The sequence below is a fragment of the Perissodus microlepis genome, chromosome 23 (assembly GCF_051167445.1).
Source record: "Perissodus microlepis isolate ML-2025 ecotype Zambia chromosome 23, ASM5116744v1, whole genome shotgun sequence".
Taxonomy (NCBI): domain Eukaryota; kingdom Metazoa; phylum Chordata; class Actinopteri; order Cichliformes; family Cichlidae; genus Perissodus; species Perissodus microlepis.
Window position 1 is genome coordinate 10,579,291 of NC_140482.1, and position 13,039 is coordinate 10,592,329.

A 13,039-nucleotide genomic window follows, 5' to 3' on the forward strand; every position below is an offset into this window, starting at 1 on the left:
GGCAGGCCAGCCAAGGTTTTCCGGTACACGGGTCTCATCCCGCCACACGTCACCCTCAATTGTGGTTAACGCTGCTGTGATCAGAGGCTCCCCGACACTCTTCTGTTGCTTCAGCACCCAAAGGCGAAGGAGGGGTAGAGAACAAGAGATTGTGAGGGGAGACGGGGTGAAGGAAAGGAGAGTGGAAGGTAGTACAGGGAAATAAGAAGAAGGAAGGAGAGGAAATAGAATGGAATGTGGGTTTATATATGTGAGTGTTGGAGAAGGAGAGTAGGCAGCAGGAGAGGAACAAACACGGTGGCAGAGGAGGAGGAGGAGGAGAGTGGTGACGGAAGCGACAAGAAGAAGGCAGTGGGTGAATCAGGAACACGGGCTTGAAAGTGCGAGGAAAGGAAGAGGACTGGCGACAGAGTGGTTGAAGGGAACATCGACGCCGGTGTCCCATCCGCTGTTTTTTCTGCTCCTCTCTCCTGTCATTAGCTGGCATCACTGCCGCGCCAATTATCCTCACAACAGTGTGTGCGAGCGGGCGCGCGCGTGTGTGTAAATTAATTAGGAGTCAGAAAATGAGGGATGGAGGGAAGAGTGATCATTCTCTTCATCAAGTACAGACAAAATGCAGGCAAGACACACACAGACAGATAGCCCCTGTGGAGACAGGCTGTGTGTGTGTGTTCAATTCAATCAAGCTGCTAATTATTTGATGTGTCCATTTGCTGCATGTTTCTGTGAGTGTCCTCCTCTCCGCAGCTCCATGCCTCACGCTGGATTCAGTCACGCAATCATATGTGTGAGTGGGTGTGTTTCTCACTTTGTATGTGACTTTTTCTGACTCAGTCTGAACATGTGTGTCTGTGTGTGTGTGGGTGCATGCGCATGTTGTGCCAGCAGTAGTAGTAGTAGTAGCCTCCCTCAGTTTGTAGTCATTCCTTAGTGTCCCTGCGTGTCGCTACTCTTCTTTCCTTTCTTTTCTCACTCTGTGATAACACTGTCTGTGTCTGTGTGTCTGTGTTGGGCGGGGGCGGAGTATTTGGTTGCAGATGTGTCCCCATCAGTGTATGTGTGTGTTTCAGTAATAGTAGACTAAGCCGAGCAGTTTTGCTGCCCCAGTGTGGCTCAGTGATTCACCTTTTCTCCTCCAGGTTTCCACCTGGTCACTGGAGCGATGCTCTGATACGACCTGACACCTGTCCGCTTGGATGGCCAGCAACAGGCCTCACACACACACACACACACACACACGACTGTGCATAAACACATTCACACTCATACAGACGAAGGTGCATTCACGCTCTTGCAAAAGCTTGACGATGAAGATAGATAAATGTGGACGTACAGGACATATGCATGCATGCGCACATATACACAGAAGGGGGGAAGAGGCTTTGTTTTGTTTCCTTCTTTATCTAGAACCTCGCAGCATCTAAGAAAGAAAAAAATCCTGGCTTTATTGCACACACACAATGCCTCGAAAGCTGACAAAACCCTCCCGTGTTCTGTAAGAGAGTCGTGCCACGATGTGTGTAAATATGTCAGAGTTTATCTAGAGCTGTTCATAAAGCAACAAGGCACAGTGATTCACAGTCAGCCAGAGTGCATTCATGCAACCTGGCTGGCTGCGCGCTGTTAAATAAAAACATGTATTTGTAGATAAGTCTGCCACAGCGAAAGGACAAGTCGTCTTGCTGAACTTTATGCTATTTTAAACACTCTGGGGTTGCATAAATATTCAGAGCTACCAAATACGTTTTCATAAAAATATTAGTACTTCCCTCTGCTTTGGAATAAACTCAGAAGCAGGTGTAATTTAGAGCAATTAACGCATGTTCAGTTAAAAGACGGAGATGAGTGAAATATTTATTTACATGAGATTTTCAAAATGACTAAGAGTCTGCTCTAATGGCTGCGTGGAACTTCTTTAATCATAATGCTAATGTCAGGGGTAATAGTTTGTTTACAAGGTAGAATTATGTCAGTGTTTTTTTTTTTCTAAAATATGACTATAATGGAAAACAGTTTTTACACGGATGGATTTAAAGCATGGGATTGGCTGCTTGGGGCGACTGTGGTAGAGTTGGTCATCTAACAGTCGAAAGGTCGGTGGATTCAGTTCAATTCAGTTTTATTTATATAGCACCAGATCACGACAGTCCACTCAAGGCGCTTTATATTGTTATATTTATTTTATATTGTAAAGACCCACAATAATAGAGAGAAAGTGCCAACAATCAGCTATCACCTATTAGAAACTCTTGGCAACAGTGAGAAGGAAAAACATCCAGCAGAACCAGGCTCAGGAAGGAGTAGTCTTGCTCCTGCTACGACCGGATGGGGATGGATCAATCCCTAGTTTGTGTATGTATGTGTTAAAGCATCATTGAGCAAGATACTGAAAGAGATAAATTGATAAAAGCACTGTATGAATGCATGTGTGACTGGGTGAATGAGACTTTGAGTACTCAAAATTGTGTGGAAAGGTGCTATAGAAGTACCAATTTATTTAATGGATGTTAAAATGTAGATAAATTGGAGATCTTTCAGATCAGAGATTATGTTGGCCAGTACCCTAACACTTGAAAGGAAACCCAAAATAACATTTTTGAAGTTTTCCCCTGTGAAATCACAGATATTACATTTGTGAAGTCTTTTTACTAAAATTGTTAAATATCCCATGATATTAATGCTTAAAGTTGGCCATTTACAAAAATGATTAGAGTTAATAGCTTGAGCATAAATGCATTTCTCAGTCTGGGAAATGTTCACTCTTGTATTAGAGCAGTTAAACCACCCCCAAGTACTTTGAAGGTCCGTAAATTCAAAAATATTCATAGTATGGAAGTAAAACTTTTCATGGCTTTGTAAATACGCTTAAGCTCATACAGAGAAGAATTCGAGTGATTCTCAGGGGATCCGTTGATAACCATTCACTGATTTTTCCTGGAAGAACTAAACACACAGGTGAGGCTGACTGCCGGTAATTTGGCAGGTGTTTGGATTTGGTCACAGTTATTCTACACCACTCTGGTTTATTATCAGAGTCAAAAAAGTAACAATTCACTCAGTACATTTTAGATTGTGCAATCTTTCAATCTTGTGCTTCTTTATATCTTACTTTGGATGTTGGCTGTCTTTTGTTCCACTGTCTATCAGAGATGGGCAAATCCGATTACTTTTTTCGAGTAACGAGTAAAGTAAGGGACTATTGCAAAAAAGGTAATTAGATTACTGTTACTTTCCCGTAGGAAGGCTGCGTTTCTGCGTTACTAAAACCATGATTTTTTTGCGAGAGTGACTCATGACAATGACGTAAGCGAGTGCGACGTTCGTGGCAACAGCTGTGTGCAGATCAAAAATGGATCGTATAACGAGTGCGGGAGAGAGTATGACCGTGCAGCGTTTAAAGCGTGGAAGTACTGACCTTACTTTGAGTTTGATTCTGTAAAAAGTGACAAAAACATTAGCGTCTGCTGCTCACTGCGTGGGAAGTAAACTTCTTTTTACAGCGAAAAAAACCCTAAACGTCCGAGCAAGCACCAAATACGCTGCTGCTGGAATGTGAAATTCACAGAGAAACTGCTGTATCCTTCCACTGACCGCTGCGGCACACCTGCACCAGGGCAAACCTCCGCCTGCCCCACTCCTGCTATACAGGTGAAAATAGAGCAACAGGACCGCTGAGTCTTTCATTTTATTTATTTTCTGCTGTGTTTTACGTGCATCTATTTGAAAGAGTGAGTGTAAACACAAAAAACGATTTTATTTTATATGCTGGAATGTGCAGAAAATAGGTTTAAATGTTAAACAAATTTCTTCCAGTCAGAGAATGTTGCATATAATTAAATGTTTGCTTGATGCATAAAGTTCAAAGATTAAAACTAATAAAACAAGTTTTAAAAAGAGACTTTTTCATTTGATTACATTTTGTATGATGGATTATGCAGAAAAAGTAGAATTGGGCTAAAAGATCTATCGCTTTATTACCTATTTAGGGGATAAATCATGTTTTAAAAAGTAACTAAGTAACTAATTACTTTTGAAAATAAGTAATCAGTAAAGTAACAGGATTACTTTTTTCAGGAAGTAATCAGTAATTAGTTACTGATTACTTTTTTCAAGTAACTTAGCCAACACTGCTGTCTATTAAGATTATTCTACACTGTTTAATAATGGTCAGGTGTGGTCTGGGGAGGTCAATCCATGACTGATATTGTTCCACTGTGTATCCAACAGTGTTTAGGATCATTATCATTTTGAACACAGAAGTTGTTCCCAATCAGATGCTATCCAGCCAGTGTTGCATGGTGGTTTAAGATCTCTTGGTTCTTTTCTACTTTCATAATTCCACCAATTAATAGAATGTGCTGGCAGAAAAGCAGCACTAAACCTTGACAAAGCCCCAGCAAGTTAAACCACAATTTTTAAGTTTATATTCATCACCCCACAACCCCTGATGCCACTGCTTTAACCTCCTAAGACCCGAACTCTTCCACGGCATGCATTTTTAATTTCTCTTTGATTTTTGGGCATATTGGGACCCGATGAATGTAAAAACAAAGAATTACCAGATTTTTTTTTTTACCTGATTTTTGTTTTTAAGAAAAATAAGAGCCACATATGAGGATATTCGTTTAAAATTTCGATAGAACAGTAGCTGTATAATGTCCTCGTAAGTGGATATCAGACCGCTGTAGAGCAAAATTGAGTATTTTGGTCTAAATAACCCAAAATGTGATGTCCACATATGTGGACGCCAGGTCCTAGGAGGTTAAAGTCCAGTTGTTGTGTAATGTGTCATACCTCAGCAGTTTCTTCCTGTTTCTCTTCCTCAAGAATGGCTTTTTGACAGCCACAATTCCATTGACGCCATTTCTGATGCAGCTTCAGCAAAAACCTGATGTTACCAACAACTGTTTAAAGATTTAAACAGTTACAATCTTAAACAGTTTAAACAATTTAAAAACAAGTACAAGGACTGGACTGCAAATGAGTGACAAAAAGCAGCCAATGTCCCAAAAAAAACCTTTGAAAGCCCTTCAGAAAGTCTTCAGAAATCATAATGAAGATTGGTGTTAATCTGGTTCAAAGTTGCCACCCCTGCAATCATTTGACTGTTGTCCTTAAAATGTCGCCTGCGACTTAATTAGTTTGTGTCTTTCATGGTACGGGTAACTGTACTGTATTTAATGTATTTATTTATTTTTTACAACTTCCTATTCTCAAGCTAGCATTACTACAAAGATTGAAAATTTAGGCCATATCAACATGACTCTGTGTTTTTGTAGCTTTTTAGCACTTTCACCAGTTATGTCAAATAAATGGTGGAATCTTGCCTTTTTTTAAGAGCCTTATGTAAAGAAAGAGAATGAAATGTTCTTTTGGTGTAATCTCCTTTGCACCCTTTGTCTATCTGAAGTCATTTCACAGAGCTGAAGCTCCTCTTCAAAGCATGTGGGTGTTTGGGAAAGAGTTGGCTGCAGTGCACAGCCCATTTGACTATGTCACTGCAAAGAGTGTGCTCTGACAAGTTGTTCACAGTCCATATGTATCATCAACACCATGCTTTTTTCATAATTCAGGTACTCTGTGAAGGAGCAAGCCAGTTATCAAAAATTCAGGAAACTCAAGATTTTTTTCATGAAATGCATGAGTGCATTAAGTGCAAGGGTTAATTAACAGAACAAGTGTTCTTTTCCTTAGCAAAGTTTGTACATGTTTTATTAATTACGTTCACTATGAAGACTTTGACATCAGCGGGGACTTGCTGTACATAATGTAATTCATGCATATGCATTATAAAGCATGCACAGGAAATACTGTACGTAACTTTATCTAATTAAATGTGTATAGCAGCTTTTTTAAAAAAAATGTAGACTGGGTCATGCTGTTGAAGTGAGAAACCACTGGAGCTCTCCCATATGGAAAAGATATATATAAATCTTATAAAGTTTGTATCTGTCTTGTGTGAAACTTGTATGAAAAGCATACAAGAGTGAAAACAGATATAAGATCCCTTGAAAAATTATATAATGAAACTTGTATGTTTTGTATACTTACTAAAACAATATATGAAAGTAATGAGAAAGTGGCCACTTTCATGAGTAAATCATGTAAGCCTTATATGATTTACTCATGAAAGTGGCCACTTTCATGAATAAATCATATAAGTTTTTACTATTTCTTTTCCGTATGGGCTGGCATGGATAACCATGGAAAATACAACACAAAAAACACATAAAAAGAAAAAAAGTTGTATTAAGGAGAATCGAAACTTAAACTTTTACAAGACTTTTTATTGGGAAAAAAATAAGCAAGAGTTTGCAGATACTATTGCATGAATTTTGCTATGCCTGGGTTTCAAACAACTTTATGAAGAAGGGAGAGCCACACAACACCAATTATCACTAGGGAAAAATGTGTCAATTCTTGGTATTAACCAAAAACTACATTTGGTTATTGCCAAGCAGTTGAAATTATTTCCTATTTGAGACTGGAGGAGCCATAGGTCAGGACCTCAAAATAAGAAAGTAAAATGCAGGCGCAACAAACGATACTAGCACAAATCTTAGAGCTCACTTTTAAAAGATCTACCTTATTCACAAGTACCTCCAAGTATTTATGCCAGATGCCCTCGCTATCACACACCAAAGGGTTTATGTCTCCTCCCAGGATCGAATTCAACTTAAATTTATTATTTTTATCACAAAAATTGAGGGTTCTGATCTTTTTTGAGAGCTTCTGAAGTGAGCCATGACAGAGTAAATTTGAGATCCAGTGCTATAGAGCATTAGCAAGTTAGAAGTATATCTAGATAGTGTAATGTTCTTATACTCCAGAGATGTTTTAGTACAGGTTATAGCTCAGTGTGGATGGGTGATTGGACAATGGTTCATAATTGACTCTGGCCTTGACAGACAGTCAAAGCAGGATAACCAGAAGGTCTAGCAAAGCAAAAAAACAAACAAAAAATAGGAAAGCCGAGAGAAAAGAAAAATAAATCTTTCACAACTGTTGCTCCACAAATTGGATCAGATTTAAACATACCACTTCTTTCTTACCATCTGTTGTTTCATGTTCCTTCTGGGCTGAAGAATTGTTAAATATTTTTATTCTAGTTATGATAACTAGAATAAAAATACCATATTTACCATTAGCTGACAATAATGAGCAGTAGAGGAACTTTATAGAACGTTTGCTTTTGTTAAAGCAGCAGTACCACACCATGAAAATACCAAACCACCCATGATTTTGTATTATTGGCAAATTGTAATTAAAGTATCACATGGAAAAGTAATTATTCTGCTGTAAGATGTTCCCTTTCAGTGTTACATGGATCAGTGTTTAAGGTTTAGCATATTTTTAAATGATTAAATTCTGATTATTCCACAGAACTGCATAAAGATTTTAGTCACAGACTGATGTTTTATTTATCTCACCACACATGTCTGTGTGTGTCTTAACTTAATGGACATAACTGATCTCTAAGCAGTGGAAGTTCAATCAGGCACACTGGCCTTCTGTTGGTCTCCATATCAACGACAGGTTTGTCCACAAGAACACTGTTGAAGATGTAAGCACAGAGTTTACTTTCATTTTTCATTTCATTAATTACTGTCTATTTTAAATTTTACAGGGCAAGCACCGCTGCCTTACTTGCCCTGAAAGAAAACAATTCAGCTAAATCCATCTAAAGATTAATAGCATTAACCAGATCTGACTGACTAATCACACAGAGGGATGTACGACCAAAAAGCCCAGAGATTATTAGATTGAGCAATGGGGCATTTGATGCTTTTAGCAAACAGAAGAATTCTTTATTTCAAGGTCTGTCAAAGTTAACACAGTACTACTTGACATGCTTACAGTGATAGCATTAGCATAGTAGTGTTTCAAAGACATAATCTTCATCATCCTTAATTGTTGCTATGCCAATATCATGAAATATCACACATTTTGTGTTTGGACATATGTCCATCTGGACCAAGTGACCAATTAACTGGAATCAAAAACACAGCCTTGCTTCTAGCGAGGCTTGACATACACATCTCTATCAAGAAATGGTTGGCTGATGTGATAATTGTAATTACTGTCTTAGACTTTATTGCATTATTGGCTTCATTACTGCAGCTGAGTGCTGTATCTATGACTCTGTCCTTTAACCTGTGCACAACCTCCATGCATTAACACAGCATTTTCTTTATTTGGGATTGAGTAACAGCAGTCGTCTTCACAAATTACTCCCACATTTTCATTCATTTCCCACACGATGCCTCCAATTGTATGATTCAGAGATCTGGCAGTGGTTTCAGTGGTTTATGTCAGTTTGAGCACACAGGCATCAAACGCTGTGAACAGATTTGCTAATTTGTGGTCTGGATGCTGTTGGCCTGTGTTCACATACAACCATAAGCAAAAAGCTGTGACAGCACAATAGCTCACAAACCATCCTGTCACTAGTGGATTCAAAAGATACCCCTAATGGATATTTTACAGGGGTGGATATGGGATATTGAAACAGCACAGAAAGGGAATAAGTTATGCCTCCTATGTTTTTTTTGTTTTTTTAGTTTTTTTGAGATTTTGCTCTAGCATGCCCTGATTGCCACACCAGAGCCAAAAAAGTAATACCTTATTATTTCACCAGTTCTCTTCTGGATACAGCGGTAGATGTACTACTTTTAACAATAGAATCCATGGTAACAGCGTGATAATGATGCACTGTTACTTTTCCCCACATTCACATTGTTTGTGATGCTGTTATAGGCTTCTTTCAGACTGGGAAAGTGTGAGGAATGATGAGGCACTTATCAGTCACTCAAGAATTACAAGCAAGCTGGGCTAATATGCTATCTGGGTATTTTTTTAAGAAGATTTTCCAAAAAGTGATTGGTAATCACGTGGTGATTCCCAGGCTTCTATAATTGCTGTAAAGCACTGTAAAGCCAGTTTTTGTTGGTGAAGACTATTTCATGCTCTTGACGTCTCTGCGAGTCTCTGTCTCGTCATAAAAAGTCTCCCAGGCTTTTGTCAAATGTCAACCAGTCATGTGGAGTCTTAGTCCACTAGAGAAGGATCTAGTAACACCTGGAAATGTCCCATGATGTCTGTAGTGCTGATATAAACTGGAATCTGCCTCAGTGCAGGTAGGCATCAAGGACTTCTTCACACTTAGTGAATCCATTTCCCTGTCTGTCCCTGTCATTTTCACTTGGATTCATTTTTTCAGGACCAGCTGAAACCAGACACACACAGGACAAACATAAGGTTGGAGTAATGGATTTTTTTGTAAGGCCTGGCTTTTTGGAGGAGGTCTTGTGCTCATTTATCAGCAATCATTTTGAAAATATCCCAATACCTTCAATACATTAAAGCTAATCGGTTTCATCTGTTAAGAAAGCAATCCAAAACTAAAGCTCACCGATCTATTCTTATAGAAACTGCTCACATTGTTTCTAAGGACATGCTGTTAATATATATATAAAAAAATACTAACAAATGCCATTCTTCCCAGTGTGTGTGACTAGCTGCCAGTCTCTGTTGACTGATCTCACTCATTAAGCATCTCTCTGAGACATGCAGCGATGGATTGCGGTGGCTGCTGCCAGGCTAATCACAGGCACAAAGGGAGGAGGTTAGTGAATTTGAATGCCAACAAGCAAAAATACTGGAAAATGCTTTCTTTTCCAAAATTTTACTTCCCAAGATGCCTGAATGATGTTCGCCATCTATCACTGTATCATGAGAGAAACCATTTCTCTTTGTTTTGGGGGTTTTATTTTTTCTTATTTTGGCTGTGATTAATAAATAAACAATCCTGTGGCAACATGGGTTTGCTACACAATGTAGCAATGTAGCAGTAGGGAAGGTATTTCATGTTTCATGCAGCAGCTGAATTAGATCTCCTTTTAATGCACAGTTTGACTATTCAGAAACTACAAAATGTTGCTACATTAGAAAGAAATCTCATAAATGACATTTTGTGTTCCATTTCAAAATAAATAATAAAAATATGAAATGAATCCTAACCCTAGAGGAGGCAGCAGTAACCTGGTTCATGTTAATGAGTGATAAATAACCATAACTACAATCCTAACCCTAGGAAGAATAGCAGACGATTTTTGGAATAGAGGTAAATTTAGAGTTGAAATGCTGTGATGCTATTTACATTCTACTATAAATTTACAGTAGAATGATACATCATCAGACCTCCAACTAATTCAATAAATAAAAGTATGGAAAAAAGTTAAGATTTTCAAACTTTTTTTCATAAGAAGTATGCATCATTGTGTAGACCCTGATATAGGAAGCAGGTATGTTCTTATTTACTGACTCTAATATGCCTTACTGTAAATTTAAAATCATGTTTTGTGTACAATATAAGCTTTACAGTAAAGCACTGTAAGCTTTCACTAACCTTCCCGTCTGTCATTACAGTCATAAAAGAAAAAAAATCTCAGAATTGTATTGTAACTTGCTGTTCGTCTCAGCATTTACAGTATTTATATGTACTCACAAAGAACTGTACATTGCTGTACAAAATATTGTATTTTTACAGCAATTTGTTCCACTGTCTGTGTTTGCAGTGCTTCAGCCCTTAGAGGGCAAACAGGTGCTCATAAATGTTACATTCCCCAAATCCTAAAACATCCAGCAACCCATCAGACTCCTTTCCTTTAGCAATCTGACCTTATAGTCTGGTGCCAGATCTGCAGAGGATTGCAGTTTCCCTTCTCCATTCCACTGGCCTCTGTGGTGCCAGGCAGGATCAATCAAGGCCTGCTGAGACATTTGAGGGGAAGTGAAGTTGTGTTTGACCCTGTAGGTTTGCTGCCAGACAATGATAGAAAGTAGAGTGGACAGGTTCAGCCTGCCTCCACTCTCCAGACGACCAACCTGAACTGGACTGGACAGCAAGGGGAATAGAGATGAGCAGTGGGATGATGACTATATGTGTGTGTGTGCGCGTGTGTTTGTGTGTGTGCGCGAGAGAGCATGAGTGTGTATGTACATCTGTCCATGTGTACACTTTCTCATGGGACTCTGCAGTTATATTTGCACGTGCGCATGTTTTGGTGTTGCCGTGTGCGTGTGTGAGGTTACGAACTTGTGATGCAGTCAAGGCTGTAGCTTGGAGATAGAGTCTCTTCTTATGTGACTGTGTGCGTGTGTGTGCGTGTGTGTGCGTGAGGCTGTTGGAGGGGTTGTGAATGCCTGTCAGTGTGCTGTGTATTTTTAAGTTTGAAAATCCGTGGCACATCCGAGGAGTGAACTGGGTGACAGGAAAGAAGGGAAAAGATTTATTTTAGGGTTAAAAACTGAATTTAACCCATCTGCAGAAATGCACCTCAGCTGCGTTTTTCTTATTGTCAGTCTATGATGCCTGACTACTTTGTCATTAAAAATGGATCACTGATAGACTATGAAATCAGCCTGATTTAAAAAAAAAAAATCAAATACGTTCAAATACTGTAATACCTTCGAATGAGCCCAACATCTATATTTCATTTGTGCATCATTATTTTTACGCATAAAAAAACGTCACTGATAAAAGCCCAGAGTACATGTTTGTGAATGGGAGAGAGACTTTTTTTGGCCCGAAGCTCAATGTTCCAGAACCTGTGGGAAAAAATGATGGTTAAAAATAAAACTACATAATAAGCTGGTGTTTTCTGTAAATCTGAACCTCAGTAAATATAAACAGGAGAGAGGAAGGAGAAAATAGGAGTCTAGCCATTAAGGTTACTGTTTCAGCTTAAACCTGGAAACAGTAGATCATCGATTAGGAGAGTCACGCTGTCACTGACATTGTACTTCACTCAGTTATACAGCATAGACAATATTACATCCTGACATCCATCACTGTTGCTTTCAGAAAAATGCCAACAGCATCAGTGTTTTCTCAATTTTTCCATGGTGGTCAGATGGTTGTCAGGTCAGCCTGCCAGTTCGCATGCCAATCAGATGGATGACACATTGTCCTATGCTTTTTGGGTGGGCCTCACTTGGTGCAGTATGCTGGATTTTTGTGCTGTTGTCACACCAACGTTAGAGCTAAGTATCTCCTGGTTTGCTGCTTGTGGCTTTTATTTACTGTGTAAAACAGATTACCTGATATCAGACTAAATAGTCAGTTTGTTCATTTCTAACTTAATTTAATTTCCAACAAACCACTCACAAGAGTCAAAAATAACCAACCAATATGTTTGCATCCCATTTGTTCTTGTCTCCTCCATCTCCAGATTATATGCATAGTTTCCTGCTGAGAGCTAACAGTCCCAGTCTAAAGACCCACAAAGTCTATATTAGGACAGTTGGAGGGGTGGCAGTTACATTTAACATAGGTTTGTTAGTCAGGAGAGACTGGTTCATGTCCATTTGAGGAGCTTTTTAGTTTTTTGTTTTACTCTTTAGCTTTTAGCTTTTTTCACTTTGATTTGTTGAGTTAGGGCATTTAAAACTTGATCAGCTTTAGGCACTGAAAAACACTGGGTTTGTGTCAGAGTTTAGGAATGAAAACAAGCATTTTACTATGATTTTAAGAGGTTGATCAAAGTGAAAATTCATTATGATGAGAATACATTATATCTCTGTTACCCCAGAAAGTAGACAAGGCGAGCTATAAATACAAATTTGTCAAAGTAGCTGTGACCAGAAATTAGCGCACAAGGTTTCCCGGCCCATCATCTGCAGACCATTTGGTCAGGACCCATTGTTGTCACATTTAAAAGTACCAGGTACTCTCATGTTATTTTGTCTTTAATATGCAGGGTCAGTGCTGTGAAGGAGCATACTGTCACCCAAACCACTGTTATGTCATTGGACTGAAGGTTCATTCATGTCATGGCTAGTTTTCACTTAGCTTCATTGCTATTGTTTGTTTTTTTTGTGAGAAATATGATTCACTGGTGCTTGAATCTGATTTTGTGCTGCTGGCTGCTCAGTTTGCTTTCATGCAGTTGAATTGCTCTGTATTCATTATCCTGAAAGCTGAGTTCATGCACTTTGAGTTGCTTTCTCGTGGTGTTGTTTGGAATGCACTTGG